This window comes from Cavia porcellus, unplaced genomic scaffold (genome assembly GCF_034190915.1).
Source record: "Cavia porcellus strain 051 isolate PalLab524CR breed Dunkin Hartley unplaced genomic scaffold, mCavPor4.1 scaffold_14, whole genome shotgun sequence".
NCBI classification, from domain to species: Eukaryota; Metazoa; Chordata; class Mammalia; order Rodentia; family Caviidae; genus Cavia; species Cavia porcellus.
This window is the reverse complement of record NW_026947497.1, coordinates 5,080,105-5,086,498: the sequence shown is the minus strand read 5'-3', so window position 1 is coordinate 5,086,498 and position 6,394 is coordinate 5,080,105.

The window sequence follows — 6,394 nt, the reverse complement described above, 5'->3', positions numbered from 1 at the left end:
ATAAACTCCATGTCCTGATTCTAATTGTTCTCTGTATACAACCCCTAGCCAATACAAGTGTCATACTGGTGTTAGTGTAATGTTCTATTATATTGTAGATGCTTTTCTCTCTTAGTGACTGAATAAAAAATGAATTATAAATATGTTAATAACATACATTACAACATTAAAGATGACTTAGTTTCAAGTCTTCTGTTTTAGTAGCTGTCATTGAAGCCTAAGGAATTATTTGTTCCATAACTTTTAATTGTACCAATCAGCAACAATCTTTCTCTGTAAACCTTAATCAGAGTAGCTGGTATTTCTGGATCTCAGTCAATTATAGCTGCTTATAAATGGTTTTTGACTGATTTGTTCAATTGGAAACTGGTCAGGCAAGTTAGTCATCACAAATATTGACATAACCCATGGTAGTTTTCAAGAAATCCTGGAGCAGCTATGCATCCAATCTATGACAGTCAAGACAACTACTATATTACCATACAGAACAGAAAAACAGTAGCAGCAACTCAGGGTGTTTTCTGGTCATAAACTGTCCAAAAATCAACCTGGGTCAAAATTACTGAAATTCTAAAATCAGAGGAGATTAGGACCCTTCCACTTCTTTGTAGGTAGAAGAATTCTTAAATGCCTACAATTTTAGTGGCAATTGAATATATCTTTATTATTTATTCATTTCAGGATGTAGTTACAAATATGAAATTTGAGTTTGTTTAATTTTAAAACTCTTAAAATTTTATGAACTGTTGAACAGGTGACAAACATCATTGTTGAAGAAAAGAATATCAGTAATAAATGCACTTAGTAAAACATGAAAATTAGAGATTATATAAAATGTACTATATAAAATTTGCATTCAATAAAATGTTCATTCAAATTCTCAAATTAAAGCTGTTGTAGTGAATGACACATTTTAAAAAATTCTAAACTAGAAAATTTGCTGATTCTTTTTTTCTTTTTCTATAAACAAAGTCTGTGTACTTCATACTTGCCTTGTGTTCATAATGCAACCCTCAAACTTGCAGTGATCTTCCCGTCTCAGCCTCCTAGATGCTGGGATTACATACGTGAACCACTACATTCAGCATTTGTTTGACTTTGTCTGTTAAAAAGGTTGTCTCATTTTATGACCATGTTTCCATTTGTAATAATTAGTCCCTATGCCTCAAAAAGAAATTTATAGTAAGGGTGGTTTTCCAAGTGAGTATACAGTATATGCATACAGGAAGATTTTCTTTCTTTTTTCATTAGCAATGTTATCTTAATCTTTCCTGAAAATGAACATCACAGCAAGAAGGCTTTTTATTGGAAAATGTTATGATAAATTATAATTTGAGATTTAAGTTTGATTGCTAAGGAAACTTGCCCTATGATGGCAGTAAAAGAAATCTTGGGAGTCAAATATAAGAATTGGAAAAAATGCTAAAGTTAAATGAACCTTTGCAGATTTAAATCATTTAACAGTTATTATTTGTGATTTGAGCACCTATATGACACCAGCCACTATGAATATCTCTACAAAGAAGAATAAGACAACATTTTTACCCTTCAGCTGCATACAGCCAAGTGGGGAATGCTCACGCTGGCCGTATTCACGTTGTGTGCGCCAAGTTCCCTGAAGAATAAAGTGTCATAGAGTGTAGGCAGGGGACCCAACTTAGATTTGGAGGACTAACAAAGGCTTCTCAGGGAGACTGTCTCTAAAAGGTGATGGATGAATAAAAGTTAAATTACAAAAAGGTTGCGGACAGGAAAACCGAGAGTAAGACTTACACACAGAGTAAGAATCATAATTGTGAGCATCTATGGGGTAGATCAGCCCAGAGGTTAGAAGAGACGAGGAGAGGCTATAAATCCAGCAGGAGGCGGGGGCACTCCACCCTCTCTAGCATCTGTCCTTGCCACTACAGAGAAGTTTCATCCGAATAGCGGGGATGGAAACACGCCGTTGAGAGTAAATTGAAGTCCCAGAAAAGAAGATTATAAGGAGCCACCCAGACATTTTAAATCAATTCAAGTTTGCAGCCATAGGCAAATTGCATTCCAAGGTGCTGAAAGGATTTACAGATGTAATCATGGGATGATTGGCAGTAATCTACAGAAATCATGGAGAAGAGGAAGGCTACCAGATGTGATCTGAGTGCAAATCATCCCCATTCTCCCAAAGGGTAAAAAAGTAGATTCTGGAAGTTATTACATCAGCAATGTTGATCTTAATAGCATTCGAGGATGGATTAGTCTAACAAGGAATTGAGAGTACTTGGAGAATAATGAGACCGTGTCCAGGATCCAGTCTGAATGCACTAAAAGCATTCCTACCAAATTAGCCTTATTTAATTTTCTGTAGGTTGGGTAGCCTGGATGATTTCCGAGGTTGAGAGGCAATATTTACGTCTAGGTAGGGATCTTGATGAAATCACTTATATGTCTTTGCGGACCAGGCTAGAAATATGACTGGCTGGTGGGGAAGCAGCTTCATGTGCCACTGACTGAGCAGCTGCTGGAAGTTACCTGTCCGATAGCAGTTTGCAGGGATGATCCTTGCAGCGTGTCATGTGGCTTTGACCTTCGCCTTCTCTTAGCTACATTTAAAAACGCAATCTAGGTCAAGAGACACCCATCTGCAAAGAGTAAGCAAAGGCCCTGGCTGGTAGGAATGGAATTTAAATGTTCTCAGTACAACAGTACATAAAGCCAGGACACTCAGATTCAGCAACCAACGCGGAGGTACAGTTTTGACTGTTTGCAAACAATTTCATAAGAATGCACTGGCGCTTCTAAACAGTTCATCTCAATAAAGCAATATGAAGAAAAATTGAAAACCACTTCAGGTACTTTTGTTAACTACAAACTTTAAAATTTACATCTGCTGTAAAAAAGGGAGGGGGGCAATTTCCATGTAAGACTCTGTTAATAGAGAACATTTCCAGAGTGGGGGAAATGGCACTAAGACAGATTCCTAGTGTTTCACGGAACTTGAACACTAATAGGACCCACCAGAGCAGTGTGACATGCAAAATTAAATGTCTGGTTGACAGAAGACAGCTCCCTTCAACACCACTTCCACCTGCCCTGTCAATAGCAGAAGGCTTGAATGGACTTGACCCCAACTTCAGCAGCAAACCTTGCTCAGCTCAGCCAGCCAGGAAAATGCCATCTTCCTCTGAACTCTAATTGGTTTAATTAATCCAGGCCTAAGCTTATCAGTGCGTGGCATTCCCTTGGTTTTAGGGATTGGTTCAGGGGTGGCCAATTGATGTAAATCTCAGTGTTTCTCTTTCCCAGCAGTTAATGAGAAGCAACCTGCCTCTCCTGCTGAATGAGGCACCATGCAGCACTAATTGCTGCTGGCACGCATCCCACAGCCAGGAGGGAAGTCAGTCTGGAGAAAGTTAGCACAGAGATAAAGGGCAGGGAAGACCAAGCCACAGGGAGTGGGTCAGAGCCCTGATTGAATGGTGTCTAAATTGTTCTGCTGCAGGAGTTTTCAGTGCAACTTGAAGCCAACGTGAAGTTGATTTCTTTCACCTCTAACTGAAAGCATTTTAATAGATCCAAGGGCAAAATTGTGGTAAGCGTATTGTCAAAACAGAGGGAAATCCTGCCATAGGCAGAAGTTTGAAGGAACTCAGGAAGACAAAAACTTAAGGGCCGTGTATGAGTTGCTGAAGAACATCTGTCACATGGGAGAGGGAGGGCACACGTGTTACTATCTGAGAATACAAAACTAGGGCAGATGCTATAGGACTGAGGGAAGGCAAATTGTGATCCATTGTAACACTTGGAGAAATAATCCATTAAGAACATGTCTAATTCTTAGAGGAATTCTGTTGTAGTAAGGACTGTTTGCCAATTACTGGAAGTGCTAAAGCAAAGAATAATGAACCATCTGTGGAATGCTATTCTGTCTCAGGATTTGATGGTATTTTGCAAGACTTCATTATTTAAATGTATAAAAGGTAGTCACTTATTAAACAAGTTTGATTCCTGACTTGGTTTCCCTATATGGCCTGATTGATTATTTGTTTTCATCTCTATCCCTGTCTGAAGATAGAATGGGGTAGAATTCTAATTCTATTTTTTTTTTTTTTTTTTTTTGCCACATAGAGGACATTAGTAGAAGTACTGGGGCAGATTCTTGGCCTCCTACTCCTCAAGACGGTAGTAAAACCTAAAGATGGAAAATTGGAGCATCTACTACCAATTACTAGTCACCTAGCTTCTCAGAGTTAGAATAAGGGGTTGCTTTGGGAAGTAGCACTGAGCCGTAATTCATGAAGAAGTGGTTTGTAGGTTTCAGAAATAAAATCTTCTATCAAGTAATTATTAAAACTTCAGCCACTTATCAAGAATTTATGGAGCACTTATATACCAGGCCTTCACTAGGCTCGATGATAAAATTTTACCTGTCCAGCTATGTCTAAAGTTTAAAGTAAATCATTCATTTTCAATGTGTACATTTCTCTGTTATCCAGCTACGTCAGAACACATTTCTTGGCTTTTTCACTTAGTTGAATCAAAGATAATTCCATGAGTCTCAATGTGGGGAAAAAGGGGGAGAACTTTAAGACTGTAAGTTTAAGTGCTTAATAGTTGCTTTTGAAAGTTTCAAAAAGGCTCTTTGAGATTACCAACCTGTAATACTAAACACATAAGAAATATTATATAGAAGTTCTATTCAAAAATAGGTGTTTTGCTAACTTATTTAAATATATTTTGGAACATATAAATCAGTAAATAGGGTTCATAAACTCCTGGGAAGCTAATGAATATTCATTACTGTGCAGCTGCTCTGCTATCTGTACTGTCCTGCCTCCTGGGAGTCAATGAGCTGAACTGAACAGATGAGATTTGGAAGTCTGGTGATCACGTTCTGATCTAGGTGATGCATTTTCTGGGTGCCACAGGTACAGGGAAGGGGATGGAAGAGTCGAGGTGGAGAAGTTAATACAGAGAGAGGGGTCCAAGCCTGGAAGCATAGGCTAAAACTTAAGGGCTAGGAGAGGTGACAAATGCTTTACAGGCAAGGGAGAAAACAGTCCTGGAAATTCAGAAGTGACAGATTTTCATATGGCCCTGGGGTTACCAACCCATTAGATAAGAGAATTAGGACTTCAAGGGAAATCAAGATAGAAATCAAGGCATGACCAGATTCTGACATATCTTAAAGTCAAGCACAGTAGTTCATATTGCACAAGCTTTGAAGCAGGGAGATGGAGATCGTAGAGTGAGTAGCAGACACACAGCTTGGGTAAGGCAGAGTGGCAGTGCACCTCAGTGAACCGCAGCAGGTGAGGGTAAAGGAGCCCGCTAGGGAGGCCCCGCAGGCATCCCTGTGGGAGGGGCGATGTCAGGATGTGGATCATTGAAAGATTAATCACAAAGTAAAGAGTGCGTGGATGACATTTTAAGAACAAAAGAAAAGTATTTGTTGAGCACAGGAAATTTGTGATGGATTTCTTCATTTGGAATATATTCATTTCTCGCTTAGGGTAAGCTGAATCAAATCTCCATCTGAGATTTTAAGTCTGTGTCCTTGTCCCTGAGCAGACGTCCTTCAAGTTTCAGGTCAGCTTCCTAAGGACAGCACAGCTCGACTTCTCTGCTGCTGCTCGCTGCCCCAGGAAGTTTCACTTTTTGAAAGTGCTCTGATTTAACACTACGCAGTAAAACTGATGTTAAGGTTAATTTAAATCACCATAAATTATCATTCCAGTAGAACTCAATTAATGCTGTTTGTAAGGATGGGGTAAGATATTAAAAGAAATTATTTTTATTGATCCTATCAAACTATCCCAAAGGTAAGTGAATAAAAGCTTGCTTCAGGTCCCGGTACATTTACATATTTAAATGTTGTTTTCTCTTGTTGTCTTGGGAGATGTGTGCAAACAGCTTGAGCTTACAGTTGGTATTATTATTAGAAACATTGGACGCGGGGGTATAGTTTGCTCTCTATATTATATGTTGTGTGTTATGAATGTGTTTTTGGACTGTGTACATGATTAATAATTCAAAAGCTCAGTATGCTGAGAAATGCTGAGCTCATTATGGGAATCCAATAAGAAAGTGAAGAGGCTACATCCATTACTTATTTCCACAATCAATCGTGATGATAGGCACACAATTCCTTTAGGGAAAAGCAAAATAAAAACGACTGGGATGAATCCCGAGAGGAAGACAGCACTGGAGCTGGGAGGAAACACTGGAAACATCACCTGGAGTTTCATTTCGTTCTTTTTTGTTTGAATTTTCATGCTCCGTAGTTTGATTTCTAGGTGACACCAAGGGTTAGTTATATTGAGGATTAAAAAACAGTGTTTTTAGCAATGGGCTTACATCACCATCCTTTCTGAAAGGAGGGAAGGCAGAGTTTGGTTCATGGACGCAGGTAGGT